This window comes from Microcaecilia unicolor, chromosome 1, assembly GCF_901765095.1.
Source record: "Microcaecilia unicolor chromosome 1, aMicUni1.1, whole genome shotgun sequence".
Taxonomy (NCBI): Eukaryota; Metazoa; Chordata; class Amphibia; order Gymnophiona; family Siphonopidae; genus Microcaecilia; species Microcaecilia unicolor.
This window is the reverse complement of record NC_044031.1, coordinates 185,667,699-185,689,666: the sequence shown is the minus strand read 5'-3', so window position 1 is coordinate 185,689,666 and position 21,968 is coordinate 185,667,699. Positions and strand designations below refer to the sequence as shown.

The window sequence follows — 21,968 nt, the reverse complement described above, 5'->3', positions numbered from 1 at the left end:
CGTGTAATTCACTGCAGGCAAGAACAAAAGCTCGCTGCCTGCACAGCTCTGATGACCGCTTCTGCTGGGGAGGAGATCGCCGTGCTGGACCGGAGAAATGGCACATCGTGACACAGCCAGGTAACCGAGAAAAACAGACAATGAAAGAAAAAAAAAACCCCAAACCGAAACACAAAACCAAAGTAAAGGAGGGGTCAGTGCAGTCTCGTGTCTTTTGTGGAGCACAGGGGCTTCCGTTGTCTGCACATTACGTCTGTGTTTCTGTCAGTCTGGTGCCGAGTAAGAGACAGTGGGCACTCCAGTCCGTGTATTAAAGAACTGAAATGACATATAGATCAATAATAGTAATAAAAATGCAATTATTATCTGCATGCAGCAGCGGAGATGGCTCAGCTGTGTGTTTTGCCCAGCATTATGTATTTGATTTTTTTTTTTGTCCCCCAGACAATGACAATAGATATTTCTAAGACGGTGGAATTTGGCATTATTCTGAGGAACTGGAATCTACATTTTGCCTCTAAGATGTCTTTGGAAGGCATCATAGAATCCTTGCAAATGTATTCCTAAAATGTTCTGTTTCATCTTTCCAAGGCGTCTTAATCCTGTGCAGGGACTCTGCCTTGAACCGACGCTGTACGTCTTCTTAAACTGGAGATTTGTTTAAAGCCTCATAACAAATTAGCTTGCGGTAAATTGCTCCAGACCTAGACAAGAAATGTGTGGTGGAAAGGAATAAAGGAAAGGGGGGCTTTGTTGAGATCCCATTAATTCCAGAATGAAACCTTGTAATGGTGAAAGCTCGAGCTCGGGTCTTTTACCATTGCAAGAGTTTTTTTTTTTTTTTGTCCCTTGCCTAGACATGGAATCAATGATCTCTCTTTTTTGCTTTTTATTCTTCAGCAACAATTATTTTCTGCTTACTATTTTGGTCAGGTTTTTAGGTCAGAAGAATGTCAGATACACAACACACTATACCATGTGCCATTTTTATGCATAGACATGGGCCTTGGAAGTGCTCCTAGTAGGCAGAGATAATGGAAAAAGTAAAGTTGAATTTTCCGAAGATGTCACCTTTCTTTTAGGTAGGAATCTTGTTTGACCCCAAACCACCTCTTTTTATAGTTAGCTGATGGAAAGGCATGAAATGTGTTCTCTGAGGCACTGGGGTGTGGGGCTAAGAGCAGACAGAAGAATCAAAGGTCTTTGTTGCTGTTATCTACAAGAGCAAACAGATCTATGAGCAGTATATCCCTTAATGTCAAGTGCAATAAGGAATTAAAAAAAAAAAGATTTGTAGTTGACTCTCAGGGATTTTCCCTTCTGTTTAATCCTGAGATGAAGTGAGGAATCCAAGAAACACCTTTGGTGTAAGGTCAGATTTTTGGAGGAGTTCAGATGATCCTTCTGGAACGTATTGTAGGGTTGTAGATCGTCTACTAGAAATGCTAAAAGTGAGCAGCAAGTTAATAGCTGTAAATTGAAAGGTTATGGAATAGTCGGATCAATGCTCATGATGCAGCTGAGAGTTAATGTGTAGATAACTGTTGCACCGTTTATTCAGACAAGATCCTAATGAACTTCGCAGTGATCTGAACTATAGTTATATGCAGACTCTTTAGAAAAGAGACCCAGTTCTGGAGACTGCACCTATGAAAAGATATAAACAGGATGGAGTCGGTCCAGAGGGTGGCTACAAAATTAGTAAGCCGTCTGGAACACAAAAAATATAGGGACAGGCTTATGAACAGTGGCGTTGCTAGGGGGGCTGACACCCGGGGCGGATCGCCGATGCGCCCCGCCCTCCGGGTGCAGCACCCCCCCCCGGAACAACGCGACACCCCCCCCCGGTGAAAGACTCCCCCGGGTGCACACCGCTGGGGGGGGGGTGCCGCGCACCTGCCGGCTTTTCGTTTTCATGCTCCCTCTGCCCCGGAACAGGAAGTAACCTGTTCCGGGGCAAAGGGAGCATGAAAACGAAGAGCAGACAGGCGCACGGCACCCCCCCAGCGGCGTGCACCCGGGGCGGACCGCCCCCCCTTTGTACACCACTGCTTATGAACCTCAACATGTATACGTTGGAAGAGAGGAGATATGATAGAGAACGTTTAAATAGCTCAAGGGCATTAATGTACAAGAAGTGAGCCTTTTTCAACTGAAGGAAAACTCTGGAACGAGGGGGCATACGATGAAGTTAAGAGAGAATAGGCTTGGGAGTAATCTAAGAAAGTATTTCACAGAAAGGCTGGTGGAAGCGTGAAATGGCTTGTGGAAGTTGTGGAGTCGAGGACTGTGTCAGAATTTAAAAAGGCATGGGATAAGCACGTGGGATCGCTTAGGAAAAGGAAGAGTTAGGGGTTACACAGTATGGGTAGACTGGATGGGCCATTTGGCCTTAATCTACCGTCTTGTTTCTATGTCAAGTTAGATTGATGACCTGAAACCTTTTTGAACTTGCTGCTTTTTCTTTTTCATAAGAAAGTTACTACTGAATAGACCACATAGAGGTGGTCCACCAAGCTGCAGTAAGCGCTATTGTGTGCTTAACATAACTTAAAAGGGTCTGCTGTGGGAAGGCCTGTGGTAAACCTGAGATTAGCACATGCAAACTGCACGCTAAAACATATTTTCATTTTTATGGTAGAGAGGTCATGCCGGGGGTGGTGGTGATGGTGGTGGGGGGGGGGGGGGGGGGAGGCAGAGAGTGAGCATGCCAGCACTGACCGGTTAGCGCACTGCTTGCTGATTCGTGCATGATTAGTGATTGTAGACTGTAAGGGCTCATGCGTAAAGTAGTGTCAGTAAGTGCTCATTTTACCGCTGTGGTACAAAGTGGTCTTATCTCACAGGACAAGGGCTGCAAAGGGCACTTTTTCCCACACCTTTGTAAAAGGGCCCCATAGGAAAGAATGGGGCTCGTGGTAAATAGCACGCACATTAACCCAAGGCAGGCAACCACAGTTCTCAAGGGCCACAACCCAGTCGAGTTTGAAGAGTTCCACAATGAATATGCATGAGATCTATTTCATACAATGGAAGCGGAAAATGCAAATTAATCACATGCGTATTCACTGTGGAAATATTGGATTGTGGCCCTCAAGGACGGTGGTTGCTCTCCCCTGCATTAACCCTTGCTCAATATAAAGCAGCTGATGACAAAATGAACCAACCATGGGTTAGAGCAACATATTGGGGTCCTTTTACTAAGCTGCAGGAAAAAGGGCCCTGTGGTAGCTGTTTTTCCCACGCGCTAGTGCCCTTTTTATTGTAGTGAGTAAAATGCCCCTCCCCCCCAAATATGGCCAAGCAGTAAAAATAACCCTTACCGCATGGCCATGTGGTGGGAGTACTTACCCGGGCAGTGTGTGGCAATGCCCAGTTACCGCTGGGTTAGCGCCGCACTACAGAAAAACAAATTTCCAGAGTGCCGGAAACGTTGTGCGCTCCAGCCCGCATTGGACTTGCTGCCACTTTGTAAAAGACCCCCCATAATTAGAAAAAGAACAAAATAATGATATTTACCAATCATATAGGGCTTTTTTTTTACTAAGGTGCATTAGTGTTTTTAGCGTGCACTAAATGTTAGAGATATCTATAGGATAACATTTTAGTGTACCCTGAATATTAGTGTGCACTAAAAATGCTAGTGCACTTTAATAAAAGACCCCCATAATGAATTGAAAGAAACAGTATTTATATTCTTATTGTAACCCACCCTTGACTATTGTGAAAGAGCAGTCATACCAAGATTTAGGGCCTCTTTTACTAAACCGCCCTAACGATTCCCAGCACGGTAATGCTGACAATGGGCTTTGTTGACATTGCCGCATAGGAATCGCTAGCACGGTTTGATAAAAGAAGCCCTTAATAAATAACAGCATCATATACTAACAGTGCACGTTAATGCTGTTGATGTATGTTATTTGCCAGATGAACCATTGCCTAACATGGATCTTGTAGCAAATATATGTTAATGGAATTAGCACATGCTGTTATTGTACAAACCCCTAAATAATAGTAAAAATGTATTTATTTATAGGTCACCTTTGTCTAGTGGGACTCCAGTCAGCATATACAACAATATTATTAACCACAGGCATATGCAATACAAAAATTAAAAATAACACAATTTTACAATTAAATTAAACAATAAATATACTTAAGGTAATAAAAGAGCCAACATTATATATTTTTATTGTGCAGTGCCTGAGTAAACAAACAGGTTTTGTACATGTTCTTAAAGATTACATTTGGGGGGGGGGGGGGGGGGGGATGGGTATTATGCTAACATGCGTTAAGCTGTGGACTGAATTTTAATGCGCAGCAAGCCCAAAACGCTGCATTAAGAAGGGACATTCCAACAAATTTTTATTGCATTTTGTTTGTTAACCTTTGGATTAATGTGCGTTACCTGTTCCAGGCTAACATGGGAGCACGTACTGCTTTCTATTTAGGAGGAGCTAAGTGCTCCCATGTTTACAGTAAGTTAGCTAGTTACTCCCGGATTCTATACATCGCACATAGGTGTGCTGAAAAATGGCCTGCACTGGTGTAGACAAGTGTATTGGATGCGCACAGGTTCATTTTTCAGCACACTTGCAAAAAAAAAAAAGCCTTTTTTGGGGCCAAAAATGGACGTGCGGCAAAATGAAAATTGGCACGCGCCCATTTTGGTCTTGAGACTTTACCAACACCCATTGACCTAGCGGTGAGGTCTCACGCATTAACTGGGAGGTAACAGTCTACATGTGTACAATGCTGATTGCTGCCCGGTTAGCGCCACACACTGGAAAATTTCCGGCCCACTTAGTGGAGGCGCTTATAAAATGAAATTACTGCCCGGGCCACGCGGTAGCCGGGTGGTAGTTCACAATTGACATGTGTAGGCGCCTACGTGGCTTAGTAAAAGGCCCCCATAGTGTTCCACGCTGAAATCCAGGCGTATTCTATTATAACAACTTGCGTAACCAACGAACTAACTAACTTCCGCAAACTACTGAAGACCCATCTCTTTAATAAAGCATACCACAAAGATCAACAAACATGAACAAACACAACTCCTTCACATATATTCTGAATTGTCTTATAATATCTGCTTGTTATACTATTATCATATTCTTTTCTTTTTTTTCATAATCATGTTACCTAAGATCCTTCTATAATACTAAATGGATATTTCCACCATTCATGATGTATTGTAAGCCACATTGAGCCTGCAAAGAGGTGGGAAAATGTGGGATACAAATGCAATATATAAATAAATAAATGACGTAAGCCAGTCGGCGTTTTTAACAGCACTTAGCAATAATGAGCACTAATTGGCAACAATTAGAATTTACGCACATAACTCGCTAAGCATATTATCTAACGCAGAGTGCCTGAATTCTAATGTGCAGACCCGAAAAGGGGCATGGTTATGGGTGGAGGAATGGGAGTTTTGTGGGCATTCCAACATTTATGTGCACTATTATTGAATATGCTCTGCGCATACATTTACGCACCGGTACTTATACCATATTTCCCTAGGTATAAATGGATGTATGTAGTTCTAGGCACTGGGATAACAACTAAGTGTATTCTATATACCGCACCTAAATCTAGGTGCTGCTTAAAGAGTACACTTAGGCGGAAATGTATTCTGCCTGGATTTTTGAGGTGCCATATATAGGATTTAGCCCTTACCCCCAGATTCTATATATTGCACTTAGTGTTCCATGCCAAAATCCAAGCGCATTCTGTAACGACTCGTATAACTTAACTGGCCTGACAAGCAATAATGAGCACTAATTGGCAATAATTAGAATTCACGTGCATAACTCGCTAAGTGTATTCTGTAACGCAGAGTGCCTAAATTCTAATGCGCATAGCCAACAAGGGGCGTGGTTATGGGTGGGGAAATGGGCATTCCAAATTTTACATGCACTGTTATAGAATATGGTCCTCTGCACCTAAATCTATACACTGGTATATATGCCACATTTCCCTTGGTGTAAATGGATGTGCATAGTTCTAGGTGCTAGGATATCAACTAAGCGTGTTCTGTATACCGCGCCTAAATCTAGGTGCCGCTTACACAATATGCTTAGGCGGAAATTTATTCCATGTGAATTTTTCAGGCACAATATATAGAATCTAGCCCTTAGTGTGTGGTAAACGCTTCTGTACTTACTACGGGGCCCTTATACTAAGCCGCGTAAGCATCTACTTGTGCCCAACGCGCGCCAAAATGGAGTTACTGCCCGGCTACCGTGTGGCTTTTGCAGTAATTTCATTTTTGGTGCGCGTCCAATACACACACATCTGAAAATTTTTTTTTATTTTTGGACGTGCATATTGGGCAAGTGCCAAGTGGTATTTGACACACGTAGGTCATTACGGCCCGGTTACTGTGTGAGTCTTTACCGCTAGGTCAGTGGCTGGCGGTAAGGACTCAGACCCAAAATGGACGCACGGCAGTTTTCATTTTGCCGCATGCCCATTTTCGGCAAAAATAAAAAAAGATATTTTTTGCAGGTGCACTAAAAAATGATTCTGCGTTCACCCATATCTACACTACCGCAGGCCATTTTTCAGCACACCTTAGTAAAAGGACCTCTATATGCCCATGGCATTCCCCGAATGAACAAATTTGAAAAATTCAGTGACTCATGGAAATAGGTAAAGTACGACAAAGCTACTCACATACCATGTAAAATGAGTTTATCTTGTTGGGCAGACTGGATGGACCGTACAGGTCTTTATCTGCTGTCATTTACTATGTTTCTATGTATGTTAACGTGGTCACACAGTCTTTTTGCTATCAATCCATGTCCTTGATGATTTAGTTCCAAAGGTTGGACCCCTCAAGAATGAAAGCTGTTTTCTAGTGCTTTTATGAGAAAAAGAGAATTTTGGGCAGATTATAAGGCCTAAAACAGATGTATAAATTTCAAAGTTGTCTCCGATATATTGAGGACTGGAACTCTGTAGGGTTTTACGTATTAAGGTTAATGTTTTAAATGAAATCCTCAAACCCACATATCCAAACCATAATATTTTTCCCCCAAAACTCATTGTGGATATGCCCAAGTCATATTCATTTAAAAATAAAATAAATTTGTTTTAATGGCCATCAAAAGCAGTACATAGAAAGTGCTAACAGACCATTGCACCATTGTACTCCAAACCATTATATTCTTCATTAGTCAACATTCCTCAAGTCTTCATATCTCTCGTATCTCATTCTAAACTTGTCTTTTCTGTTAATAATAGCAATTGCTGTATTACAATATATAGAATTTCCTATGTGCAAACTAAGCACTTATCTTTGAAAGCTGAACAGACCAAAGAACGATGGCCATTTAAAAATTTTATTTTTAAGTGACTGACTTAGGCTTATCCACAACGAGTTTTTGAAAAAAAAAAATTAATGGTTTTGATACGTGGGTTTCAGGTTTATTTATTTTATTCCAAACTATGAAAATTTAGTGCCCTTTGAAGTGATTTAATTAAAATCCTGGCGGCTTTTTTGGGCAACACTGGAGTTTTTCTAAGTTGGAATGACATTATCATGGGCATTTGATTTTATGAGAATTTTCTCAACTGTGTTCAGTATAGATTGCAGCCTACTCAATTATTTTGCTATAGTCCCCAAAACGAAGGTGTTTCAGTGGTGCAGTTGCCCCACAATCAGGTAGGGATCTCTGGAGCCAAATTTTCTTCACTTAGATATGATGACAGATTGTGAATAATATGCAAATATCAGATGTCTTTAAAACATGATTAATTTGCTTTACCAAGGGACCTCTTTACTAAAGCTTAGTAGCATGTGCCAGGGGCATAACTAGGTGGGGGCATGGGCCCCCGCAGATTTAGCCCTGGCCTCCCTGCTTTCACTCCCTCCGCTGCCGACCCACCCCTGCCACATTCGACTCCCCCCTCCCGCTGCCGCCAACCCTCCCCCGCCTTCGCTGTCAGGTACCTTTGATGGTGTTGGTCCCCAACCCCCGCTAGCCGAAGTCCTCTTCAGCGCCGGTCTCCGTGCAGGACATCAGGACTCAGAGAAACAGAATCCAGATCAGTGAACATGCCGGACTCGGAGACCGGCGCTGAAGGGGACTTCGGCTGCCACCACTCAGTCTGTGCCTGGCGCTGCCGTGTTTTAAAAATGGCTGCCAAGACTTTCTGTGGTAGTCTTGTGAGACCCGCGAGACTACCGTGGGAAGTCTCAGCAGCCATTTTGAAAACATGGCAGCCACAGCACCAGGCACAGGCAGAGTAGCAGCAACGGGCAGGAAAGAGTGAGATTCTTTCCTGCCCCCGAAGAAGCCACTAGACGACCAGGGCCCTTGAAGGTAGGATCCACTTGCAGGGGTTTGTAGTGTGTGGGAGGGGGGTGGTGGTGGGACGGCAGGCAGTGGCTGGGGGAGGCCCAATGACTCTTACTACCCATGGGCCCGGAACACTTGTCAGTTCCCAGCTAGAGTCTTAATGACAGAGCTAACCAAGAACATAGAGAAAAGCAGAGCTATAAGAGATCAAAAAAGAAGAAACTTGTCACTTTCCCTGGTGAATGGTATTGCCTAGAATCAGGCTAAAAGGGAGCGATCGGAACAGTTTACATAAACCAGAATGTCACCTGAACTCTCTGGTGAGGTGAAAACTCTCTTGGCAAATTTCCGATCCTTCCTCAAGCTGCAAGTTCCATTATGTAGCCAAACTGGTTCCAGTTGTTTCTCTAATTACAGCTCCAGCCCTGCTTACTTCTAGGTCAAGTCCAGGCCTGTTTCAGTCTGTCAAGCTTCAAGCTCCCGCTGCAGTTTCCATATCTGGTCTCAGTTTGGAGCTTTGATTCTAATTGTTGCTTTAAGCTTTATTTCAGTATCTGCTCCAAGCTCCTGACCTGTGCCAGACTCCACCTCCAGTTTGGCTTGAGCTTCATCTCCAGTTCCAATTCCATGCTCTGGTTTCAGTTCTAGCTCAGATTCCAGTTCCTGCTCTGTCTGCTGATTGTTTTGCCAGCCCATGCAGGTCAGGAAGGATAAGGATAGAGTTATGTTTTTTGGATTTGGCTATAAGGAGTTCTTAGGAGAACTTGGTAAGGGCCAACTGTGGGTTGTAGAGAGTGAAATCTAGGATGAAGTGGGTTAAGAAGATCCTGAGCAGTAAAGTAGTTGAGACAGTGGAGAAAGACAGTATGTATAGGTAATTTAGATGTGAAAGGGCAGAAGGAGATGGGATGATAAATTGGTAAGGCAGGAAAAGTCCAACAAATAGTTTTGGAGGAGTGGTATATAAATAGTTTGTTTGAAGGCAGCGGGGAAGTTTGCTGTAGAAAGTGAAAAAAAAATGAGGATGCAACAGGTGAAGGGGTTGATAGCATTGAGGAGCTTGGTGGGAATAGGGTCAGAGGAGCAAGTACTTTGGAAGAGTAGAAAAGATGAGCAGTTTTCTAATTCATTATTTCAGGAAAAAAGGAAAGCTTGATGAGGAAGGTTTGTGGAGAGAATTGAGTGAAGGGCCGGTGGAGAACTCAACAGTTATCTTGCTTGAAAGAACTTGGCCATGGCCTGCTCAATTAGGCCCTCATGATCAAAAGCAAACTCTGGCGCTAGAGGCTGTTAACGCCATACTAGCGCCAGAGTTTGCAGCCGACCCATGATCAGAGCCCTCGAGCGCCTGAAACAGCGCACTCAAGGGCTCTCAGCGCAAGTAGCATGCAAATGCATGCTAAACAGGGCTTCTAGCGCAATTAGCTTGCAAACGCATGCTAATTGGCGCTTAACGCATTCATCCCCAATGATCAGCGACCAGTGCGCCAAAGATTGGGTCACTGGCCGCAGCAAAATCAACGCCAGCTCCGAGCTGGCGTTAGATTTTGCGGATCATTGGGGAGGAATGGTGAGCCCTGTCCAGCATGCAGTTGCATGCTGGCAGGCCCCCCTTCCCCCCCCAAGGCAAACACGAACGGGGGGCTGGAGGTCCGGTGGGTCTCCAGCCCCCGAAACCCCCAGAAATCGTCGATCCATCAACGGGGGGGTGGGGGGGCTGGAGGTCCGGTGGGTCTCCAGCCCCCGAAACCCCCAGAAATCGTTGCTCCATCGACGGGGGGGGTGTGGGGGCTGGAGGTCCGGTGGACCTCCAGCCCACCCCAAATCCTCCCCCCAGCATTGTCCTTAGATTCCCTGGTGGTCCGTGGTGTCGTGACACCCCCCTGGCCACGTCCCGGCCCTCCTACCTTGTGTTGGAGGAGGGACGCAGCCTGCCTGCCTCCCTCCTCTTCCAGTCAGTCGACGCCCAAAATGGTGGCGCCCAGCACCGCCCACTGCATCCTGGGATGCACTGGACGGGGCTACAGACCATATAAGGGAATCGCTCCCTTACATGGTCTGTAGCCCCGCCCAGTGCATCCCAGGATGCAGTGGGCGGTGCTGGGCGTCGCCATTTTGGGCGATGGAGCAATGATTTCTGGGGGTTTCGGGGGCTGGAGACCCACCGATCCTCCAGCTCCCCCCCCCCGTCGCTGGATGGGAGAGGGTTTGGCCGGCGGCGGCCACAACGTTTTCTGGGGGTTTGGGGGGGGGGGGCCCTCGTTGTTCGGACCTCGGGGCAGGCTGTTTGACAGGTTTGGGCTTTTGACAGCCCAGACCTGTCAAACAAGTGCGGGAGGATTGTGCTGAGCGCATGCTCGGCACAATTCTCCCGCACTTTAAACATGATGATCAAAGATAATAGCGCTGCTTAGATTTGCATGCATTATCTTTGATCATCGATGCAGAAAAGCCCTGCGCTGTCCCGGTACTATTTTTAGGGCGCTGTTTGGAATAGCGCAGGGCTTTTGATCATCTGGGCCTAAGTGAAAGAGGAGGATGGGCATTGGTTGGTTGAGGTGGGAGTTATGAGTAGATGGTAGGGGGATGGATCCAGGATATAGGTGAAATTGGTATAAATCATCTTGTTTGGCAAGTGCAGTGGTCCACTGGAAGGAGTTAAGTATGAATTTGAAATGTGTGAAATCATCACAAGAACAGGACTAAAGGTAGAGGCACTCTGTGAAAAGGGTGTAGGAATATGAGGAGAAACTATAGGAGTGAACTAGGGTTTCAGAAAAAAAGAAGGAATGATATGGGAGTGTCCAACATGGAGGAGAATATATTGTGTGATGAGTTTTAAGGGGGTTGTGAGGGACAGGAGAGAAGAGACTAGATTGGGAAAAATAATTCCAAATCAAGGCCTTACCTTATATGGATCACTTCCCTTCATGCTCGTATTCAGTGTCACACACCAGAATTCAGCATTGATTTAACAACATATCTGTGTTCACTGTGCCAATTTGGCAAGGGTTCAAAAGAGATAATTTAAGGCTATAGTTTAGATTCTGTGTGGCATATACAGTATGTGGAGGTGAAGAGCAGAATCAACTCTAAAGGCTTCCTTTACATATCAGGGCTGATAATGTAATCTTTATGTGAGTTAGGGCTGCATTTTCATTCTCTGTGCTTTAGTAAAAAATCACTTGTCTGCTTCACCTTCCTGTCATGATCTGTGTTTTATTCAAAGAAGATTCAATCAAAGTCGAGTGGCTCTAATAATCAAACTGAGAAGATAACCTAATCAGAAACACAAAAAGGCTCACACAATTGCACTTAAAATTATAAAGCATTAGCATTTTTTTTTTTTTTTTTAGCTTTGTGTGGGAATGTGAATCCAAATGTTGGAATCACTGTGCTGGTTTACCGCAGCCTTTCAGCACAGCTAGCTAGAGGTTGTCTAGAGAGGAATGTATGCTCAGGGACATATGGTATTGTGTATCCTAGACAGCATATAGTAGCCAGCTTTCCAAAAGGAAAAAAAAATCTTAAGACATCTTCATATCTGATTGTGTGAGTCTGTCCATATTACTTTTTAACTCCTGCCGAAATTCTGCGCCAAAAAAATAAAATCAACAAGCACGTTACTGGGCGTTTCAGACTGGATGTTTCTATCTTATATTTCTCTTCGGTTTAACATTTACAGTTGATTTAGGACAATTAAACCACAGTTTTTATATTGTTTAGGGACTCCTGAAGCAGGCCTTTGCGGCCGAAACACGATTTGTGTCGAGTCCAGTTTTTGTGTGCAATAAATCTCTAATGTGATCTCTTTGAGTCCGTTGGATGTTTTTTCATCATCTTCGTTGTCTCCTTCGCTGTGTTTGTTTGAAAAAAAAAAACAAAACATCAATATTCTGCGCACAAAATTGGGAAATTCTGCAAGTTGATTTGTCATCAATCGAAAGAGGGTAAAAGAGTACATCAAAAGGTCAATATAAAAAGAAGCTCACGTTGACCTCCAGAAAAAGGACAATGAAGATTTCTTTATTGAGAAGACCCGACATGGGTTTTGGCAGGTTTTCACTGACATGGCGTCAGTGGAGCAAAGCTACGTTGCATATACATAAGTCTTCTTATTACTATCATTTAAGAGTTCTGCAATTCCAGTGACCTCTGATGCAGGCGCTTGGTTGCTGAAACACGGCCTGTGTCGGGTCTTCTCAATAAAGAACTCTTCATTGTCCTTTTTCTGGAGGTCAGTTTGTACTTCTTTTTATATTGCAAGTTTGTCATAATTGAAACAACATTATTGCTAATTATTATCCAGAATTTCAGTACAATCCTATATTTTCATTAAAGGTTGCTACTGAAAACAAAGATCCTTCAAGTTTTTCTCACTTAGGCCCTGTTTACTAAGCCGTGCTGTAGGCACGCTAGCGTTTTTAGCTGCGCTAAAAATTAGCACATGCTAATGCTTGAGACATCCATAGGAATATATGGGTGTCTCTAGCATTAGCGCACGCTAAATTTTAGCTTGCGCATCTTAGTAAACAGGGCCCTTAGTCATTTCCTTCTAGTAAAAACTATCCAGTTGTACAGTGAAAAACTTTTCTCTGCGTCTGCAGAATAATTGGCAGCAGCATTTATACAACTAAAAAAAAAAACGGGACCTCTGTTATGGTCAGCATAACTTCTACAAAACTTGGGGTTTTTTTTTTGGTTCACATTGAGTGTAGACTGGCCTGAATCTGTTGATCTAGGAGTAGCAGCCAATTGGGTGACAAACGCATGGGCCACCTTGTTGCATCAGAAGTGACATGATCCACTGCCGTGGAACATCCTCCTTGTACATGCAGCACTCTGAGAGAAAGAGTCTAGGAGATCGTGCTCGCCTGCAGCAGAAGAGGCTATAATGGAACATGTAAAAACAAAATAAGTGTGTGTGTATATATATATATATATATATATATATTTTTTTTTTATACATTTCCCATTATAGCCTCTTCTGCTGCATATATATATATATATATATATATATATATATATATGAATATGAATGACACAGTACTACTATCTACTATTAAGGCCACTTTACACTTAGTGTGAACTAAAAAAAAAATCCAGTTTTGTAGAATATGCTGACCATAATAGGGGACCAGTTTTTTACAATTTGGTATTTTCATTTTTTTGTCATGCTGGAGAGGTAATGTGTGCTGGGGGTGGGAACTACCGCTGGGCTTCTGCAGTAGCACAATGGTACTGATTTGGTGTGTGACAACGCTGTAGTAGCTCTACCGTGGCATTGTAAAAGGGTCCCAAAGACCATTGCTGTTTTTTTTAGTAGATATCTGAGGTAGCTGCAGGCTTCCCATAAGGTGCTGGGGTGGGGACAAAGATTCATCCCTGTTCCATCCTTGTCCCTTCTCTATCCCCACAGTCAAATTTTATTGTTTCCATTCCCTGTTCAAAGCTGAAAGGAAGATTTTCAGCCCCATCCACACACCATGTATTTCTTTTCTAGCCCCCCTGCATCCACACAGTTTTTTTTTTCCCCGGCCCACCTGCATCCACACCATGGGCCCTGTTTACTAAGGTGCACTAGCGTTTTTAGTGCATGCATAATATTAACGCACACTGTGTAGGTGCCCATTGGAATATTATGGGCGCCTACACAGCATATGCTAAAAACGTTGATGTGCATGCTAAAAACACTAACATACCTTCAGTGCAGTTTAGTAAACAGGGCACCATGATTTTTTCCCAGCTCCCTGCATCCACACAATATATTTATTTCCAAGCCCTCCTGCATCCAAACATGTTTTTTTCCCCAGCCCCCCCCCACCCGCATCCAAACATCATGCACCATGCCCCCTGCACCCACCCACCCACCCACACTCACTCACTCACCCAAACTACATCGGTCCTCTTTGGGGTAGGAAAGAACCCCACTCTTGCCTGCCCTGCTGCAGCTGCTCTGTGCCGATACTGCCACTTCATCCAAATGACCGCATAGACTTCATGCGGCAGACTCGAGACTACCGTGTGAAGTCTCGGCGGCCATTTTGAAGGAGCGCACTGGCCAGCGGGAGCGGCCAGCCAGGAAAAAATGGGGTTCTTTCCTGCCCCCGAAGTGGCCACTAGATCGACAGTTGAAGGTAGGTTCGGAGAGGACCACCGAGGGTCAAAGAGGGGGGAGCGAAGGGGGCCAACCGAAGAAATGTCTTTTACTGCTAGATGGACAGGCTACAAAAAAAAGAAAAAGTTCCTGTTGACATTGCCGTCGTAGTACCACGGTAACTGACATACCATTTAGATAAAAAAAAATCCCCATTACCGGCTCTGAGCCGCAGATAAGCAATGTCTACAGCTTTCCTTCCCTCTGAGTGCTGCAATGAACCTCCCCCTTATGCAGCATAAATGGAGGCAGTCCCACAATGTGCATCCCGACTCCCAAATGGCCAGATTGCCAGGATTCTGCATGAAAATGCTGAATCCTGTGCCCCCAGGGAATTCTACTTGTTTTACACCACTCAGGATTTTGTAGACCTCAATCATATCTCCTCTCATCCATCTCTTTTCCAAGCTGAAAAGCCTCAACTTCTTTAGCCTTTCCTCATACGAGAGGAGTTCCATCCCCTTTATCATTTTGGTTGCTCTTCTTTGAACCTTTTCTAATTCCGCAATTTTGTTTTTGAGATATGGCGACCAGAAATGAACGCAATACTCAAGGTGCGGACGCACCATGTGTAAGAAGAATATCTTTCTATTCTCCACCAATTACCTATAAGGTAATATAATAAGCATAAGAATATGTAAGAAAAGGGGAATTAAATATTATATTTGTTAAATTACATTAACCTGCACAGCAAGGTTTAAGGACATGTGCTCAGACCATATATTTAACTTTAAAAAGGTTTATTTACAATACAAGTTATGTAATAATGTTACAAGAGAGGCAGTTTTTAAGAATCTTATCACAAGTGGAAATGTGCTTTTCAAGATATCAAGTCTGAATTATAAATTATGCTGGATATGGTAACTCACTTTGATAGAGTCTGTTGGTAGTTGGTTGGAGTGATGAAGCAGATCCTTGCTGAAATAGAAGTCTTTCTTGCAGAATTGTTGGAGCCTGGAGCTTGGAGAAAGTCTTGTCAGAGTGTGTTTGAAATCCAGCAGAGAGGCAGGAGGCAGATCCCCAGGAAGAGAGACCGGTCAGGAATCAATGAGCCAAGTGTCCAGAGGGAAGAGACCGGCAGCAAGATAATTCAAGCCCCTTTTGTAGTAACTGGTCCCATCCACCTCTAGCAACTGGTTTCACCTATTTGTAGTCATCTATTTTTAGCACCTGGTCACATGTTTAATGACATCATCTGGACATCTGCTGGTCCATTGTCTGAGAGTAAGTAGACTTAGATGGGCTTTTCAGTCTGAGTCTTTGACTGAGAATAGGTGGAGTTTCACTGTCTTTTGTTAGGTGTAGTCTCTGTGATTGATTCTTTGGAGATGTGTTGATGGGCTTAGGTAACCACCCAGCTAGTTTTTGTTGTCAGTAGTTTCCAGGGGGAAGGGGGAAGTGAAGTCTTTGGAGCTGTATATTTTTTTATATTTGTATCTGATCCAGCAGAATCAATAACTCTGACAATTAAACTCATACCATGCTACACATGAAGCAATACAAAGGCATTATAGTATTTTTGGTCTTATTCACCATCCCTTTCCATAAGCCATTGTTAAGATGGATTTGGGAAAATCTACTGATTATTTCTAGGATATGCAGCATAAAATCTGTTTTACTGTTTTGGGATCTTGCCAGGTACTTGTGACCTGGATTGGCCACTGTTGGAAACAGGATACTGTGCTTGATGGACCTTCATCTGTCCCAGTATGGCAATGCTTATGTTCTTAGGAGCAAAATTTTATAAGTAATTCTATGGACAACAAGTAACCAGTGGGCCGCTTTAAGCAAGAGTGTAACATGTTTGTATTTCTTGGCCCATGTATAAGCTTAATAGATGTATTTTGCAGAGGTTGTAGGCAGTGTAAGTCTATTGTGAAACCAAGGATTTTGTGCAGAGGAACAAAAAACATTCCTGCACATTAGAATGGGGTGTGGAACATTCTTTTTAGCCTGATATGAGGAGTGCCTTGAATTTTGTAGGGTTAAGCATCAGTTTATTGCTTTTCAGCCAATCGGCAATGGTAGAGAGCTTGTCTGTCATGGTGTGTCCCAACCTGTCGCGAGCAACCTGGGCACAGCCGCCGGTTGTGAGCCCTTGTGCTGATCCTAGAGCAGAAGTTCAAGGCCCGAAGGCATGGGATCAGTTCTAGAATAGGCAGTCGGAAAGCACAGTGCTTCACCTGTGAAAGCCACCATTCCCCATAGGTTGAGTTCCTGGGTGCCGGTGGCCAGTGTAGGCAACAAGGGAGCGAGGCAGATAGCCACCACAGATAGGGTCAGGTCTCAGCAGAGATCCCGGTGGTCAGCAAGCAGGAAGCACGGTCAGGACCAAACAGATGTCCAGGCAGGCGACAATCAGGAAGCAAGGTCAGATCCAAGCAGAGGTCTGGCTAGGCAGCAAGCAACAGGAGAGAACACACCAGTGCAACCAACAAGGTAGTAGATGCAAAGAAGCAGTGCAAGGTTCCTGGTTTTAAGCTGAAGGCGTCTGACGTCACTGTAGGCACGCCCAGACTGTAGGCGCCCTGGAGGAAAGGGATCAATAACATCATGGGCGCATATGTCTGGCTCTGCACATAACACTCCAGGTTTGTGACATTGTCATTAAGATGCTGAATATTAGAATGATCTAGGGGGGCACAGTATTTGTATGTCATCTGTATATACATATGCAGTCAAGTTAATTGATTGTATGAGGGCCAGGAGGGGAGCTAAGAATATGTTACAGGATTGGGGCTAGGATGGAGCCTTGTGGTACACCGTATGTCATGGTGGAAGGTTCTAATATAGTATTTTGCCATTTCACAATATAAGTTCTACCAGATAGGTAAGATGTGAACCAAGACAAAATTGTCTCAGATATCCCCATGTTGGTACCTGGTCAGAATAGCCCTGACAAAATGGCCCTGACAAAATAGCCTCAACAAAAAAGCTCCAAGCAAAAAAAACTCCCGATATAATAGTCCCTGACATAACAGCCACTGTCAAAACGGCCTGCCTACAATATAACCCTTGACAAGTTTAGCCCCCTGACAAAAGAGCCCGATCAGGCTGCCTAGAATATGGGACTGCATTTTTTTCCCTAATAATCTTACCTTGCCAAACAGGATAAGGTTGGTAAGACTATGAAAATATTGTTGTTTTTTTTAAATTAGCATGTTGATGGAAGAATAGTTTCTTTAAATAGCAGAACAGATCATGAATACCAGTTTGTAGCTATAGAATTTTGTTTATTTATATATGCCTTATGCAATTGAATGCTGGTAGGAGTCTTTATCAGTGAAGATTTCAGTTGTAGTTTGTTATATTTTTTGTGATGTGTTATTTTTTCTTAGGGAGCTGTTTTGTTAAGGGGGCTATTTTTTCAAGTGTTGTTTTGTGGGAGGGGCCATTTTGTCAAGGACTATTTTGTTAGGGTGGGAAATGTCAAGGGTTATTTTGTTACAAGGCTGTTTTGTCAGGGCTATTATGACTGGGTGCTGTAGGTAAAATAATCTAAAGAATTCTTATAGGAAAACAACTCCCAACAGATTATTTAGCCAAGGCCCTATGGTGCAGAACTCTTCCCAAGCAAATATTCTGGACTCTGTCTAGGGGAAAATACAAGGACCTTGCTTTTGGCACCTAGCCAAACTTGCCGTTAGAGAAACAAAACTAAAGCCAGTTGGAATATATTATTTTTATTTATAGATAAAGAATTATACAAATATAGAATAGCTCTGCAGCAAGGCTTAGCAAAGTACAAATATATATAACTTGCTGATAATAATAAAACAAATAGATTCAGTGCAACTTTTCTAGCAAAAAAGGTGCCGGTACTCAAATGCCAGGCCACCCTTCAGGGGTGGGGTGATCACTGAGGGACTCACTCCACAATAGCCAGGCCCCCTGCAATCAGTCACAGAATACATGACAAGGCAGAATTGGTGTCTTGAGCCTGAGCTCTTTCATTAAAACGTGTGGTCCATGGGTCAATTTTAGGAGACACTGGAAAAGGTGCTGGTACTCAGTACCCCCGAGTACCCCCTCAAAAAAGCCCTGAAGATTGCTACCAAAATAAAGACTATGTAAAATGATTCTTACTGGAATACTAAGTAATTACACAATCCTGATTTGTTTGTTATCATGGAAACTTATCCTACACCTCTTATGCAAAATACAAAGGTTAACAGCTTTTTCCCTGACCACGAATTATGACCTAACCAGTCTTATCTTAGACAACCACAATTACTAATCCCAGACTATAGAAAGTAAATCCTGAATCTCACCACGCTGTCTCTGCGGCAGTCTTCGGATGAGGTAGGGGCGGATTTCTCCTTAGACTCTAGCTATATCCACAGCGATTCTCAGTCTCAGATATAGTTCAGGTCTATCTTCTGAAAGCAGGTGTCACAGTCATTCAGTGTTGCGTCTCAGAATGGATGTAGCTGAACCCGAATGGATTTCCACCAGATATGTAGTTCACAAGGTTAGAACAACACAGTCTCTTGCTCCCTCCGACCCTTCTAACCTTGTCTTCTTAGGTCGTTCTTGTCAGTCCCAACTCTCTGATGGTCTCTGACTAACTCCTTTACTTTAGTTCCTGCTTTCTTAGTCCCTCTCCGTCAGATGACCCTCCGGGACCAATCATAATCTTGTCCAGCTAACTGAAGAGATTTGAAGAGTCTTTTGTTCGTGACCCTGAAGTGTTACTTTCGGGTCTGCATATCTGTCTCCAACCAGGCTTACTGGTGCCATGGGTCTCACTCCCCTTTCAGCTTCTCAGGGTGATTGTAACACAGAATGCCCTTGGATGCGGTCTGCCTGCCAGTAATTTTCCAGAAGCTGAAAAGCTGGATCTTGCTGACACAGATGTGTTCATGTCAGAGGTTGTAGAATCCATCTTGAAACAGGATGTCAGGCTTGTATGAACCAAGACCAGCTCAGGTGAGATCTCAGGTAAATACCTCTACAGTGCCCCCTATGTTGTATCATTCTTGAAGTAGTAAAGATTGATCGATGAGATCGAATTCAGCTGATAGGTGGAGTGAGAGGAGCAGAACTAACCTGTCCTGGTCAAGGTACTTAAGTAATGCCATATTGGGAAAAGACCAAGGGTCCATCGAGCCCAGCATCTTGTCCACGACAGCGGCCAATCCAGGCCAAGGGCACCTGGCAAGCTTCCCAAACGTACAAACATTCTATACATGTTATTCCTGGGATTTTGGATTTTTCCAAGTCCGTTTAGTAGCGGTTTATGGACTTCTCCTTTAGGAAACCGTCCAACCCCTTTTTAAACTCTGCTAAGCTAACTGCCTTCACCACATTTTCCGGCAATGAATTCCAGAGTTTAATTACACGTTGGGTGAAGAAAAATTTTCTCTGATTTGTTTTAAATTTACTACACTGTAGTTTAATCGCATGCCCCCTAGTCCTAATATTTTTGGAAAGCGTGAACAGACGCTTCACATCCACTTGTTCCACTCCACTCATTATTTTATATACCTCTATCATGTCTCCCCTCAGCCGTCTCTTCTCCAAGCTGAATAGCCCTAGCCTCCTTAGTCTTTCTTCATAGGGAAGTCATCCCATCCCCGCTATCATTTTAGTCGCCCTTCGCTGCACCTTTTCCAATTCTACTATATCTTTCTTGAGATGCGGCGACCAGAATTGAACACAATACTCAAGGTGCGGTCGCACCATGGAGCGATACAATGGCATTATAACATCCTCACACCTGTTTTCCATACCTTTCCTAATAATACCCAACATTCTATTCGCTTTCCTAGCCGCAGCAGCACACGGAGCAGAAGGTTTCAGCGTGTTATCGACGACGACACCCAGATCCCTTTCTTGGTCCGTAACTCCTAACGTGGAACCTTGAATGACGTAGCTATAATTCGGGTTCTTTTTTCCCACATGCATCACCTTGCACTTGCTCACATTAAACGTCATCTGCCATTTAGCCGCCCAGTCTCCCTGTCTCGTAAGGTCCTCTTGTAATTTTTCACAATCCTGTCGCGAGTTAACGACTTTGAATAACTTTGTGTCATCAGCAAATTTAATTACCTCGCTAGTTACTCCCATCTCTAAATCATTTATAAATATATTAAAAAGCAGCGGTCCTAGCACAGACCCCTGAGGAACCCCACTAACTACCCTTCTCCATTGTGAATACTGCCCATTTAACCCCACTCTCTGTTTCCTATCTTTCAACCAGTTTTTAATCCACAATAGGACATTTCCTCCTATCCCATGACCCTCCAATTTCCTCTGTAGCCTTTCATGAGGTACCTTGTCAAACGCCTTTTGAAAATACAGATACACAATATCAACCGGCTCCCCTTTCTTCACATGTTTGTTTACTCCTTCAAAGAATTGAAGTAAATTGGTCAGGCAAGATTTCCCCACACAAAAGCCGTGCTGACTCGGTCTCAGTAATCCATGTCCTCGGATGTGCTCTGTAATTTTGTTTTTAATAATAGCCTCTACCATTTTCCCTGGCACCGACGTCAGACTCACCGGTCTATAATTTCCCGGATCTCCCCTGGAGCCTTTTAAAAAAATGGGCGTTACATTGGCCACCCTCCAATCTTCCGGTACCACGCTCGATTTTAAGGATAAGTTGCATATCACTAGCAGTAGCTCCGCAAGCTCATTTTTCAGTTCTATCAGTACTCTAGGATGAATACCATCCGGTCCAGGAGATTTGCTACTCTTCAGTTTGCCGAACTGCCCCATTACGTCCTCCAGGTTTACTGTGAAGTCAGTAAGTTTCTCCGACTCGTCCGCTTGAAATACCATTTCCGACACCGGTATCCCACCCAAATCTTCCTCGGTGAAGACCGAAGCAAAGAATTCATTCAGTCTCTCCGCTACGTGGTAATGACAAATGTGGTAACACCAGTTAGGGTGGTTTTAGTATTGTGATGTTTTTGGAAACCTTTCTGGTTTGAGTGAAGAACATTAATTTTCTTGATGAAATCATTTAGTTGATGAAAGACCACAGTTTTGGCAATTTTAGAAATAAAGGGAAGATTTGTTATCGGTCTATAATTAGAGCAAGAGGAGTTTGATTGCTTTGAATCTTTTAACCTGGGGTGTGTAGGCCTTTTTTTATGTATGAGGTACAAGACCCTTGGATAAGCTGGAAGCTATCATGCTAAGAGGGGCAATCTTAGTTTAAGGACAGTAGAGGGAACAGGGTCATGTGGCACAGTGGTTAGTTTCATAATGGGTAAGTTATGGTGATGGAATGAGTTGAGGGGATAATAAAGTTTGGGAGAATGCTACTGAGTGAACTATGAGTTGGTAAACAATCTGAGCAACTGAAGTTGAATGTGTTTGTAGTGAGGTCTGCAGTTAAGTGGGGCTCATTTTTAAAGCACTTAGACTTACAAAGTTCCATAGGCTACTATGGAATTTTGTTAAGTCTAAGTGCTTTGAAAATACGCCTCTGTCTAGGAAGTATGTAGCTAGATTTGGGTCTGTGGGAAGGTATATAGTAATGTTGAAAGGAGTTT

The 21,968-nt window shown here is 43.6% G+C and overlaps 1 protein-coding gene across 1 annotated transcript in view; it reads left to right on the top strand.

Moving 5' to 3' along the window:
- The window catches only part of RNF152 (ring finger protein 152), a 103,642-nt gene that overhangs the window by 508 nt on the left and 81,166 nt on the right, over positions 1-21,968 (top strand). Inside the window, exon 2 of the mRNA XM_030203174.1 lies at positions 18-120. The gene's annotated coding sequence lies outside the window, so the exon portion shown is untranslated. The remainder of the gene's footprint in view (positions 1-17; positions 121-21,968) is intronic.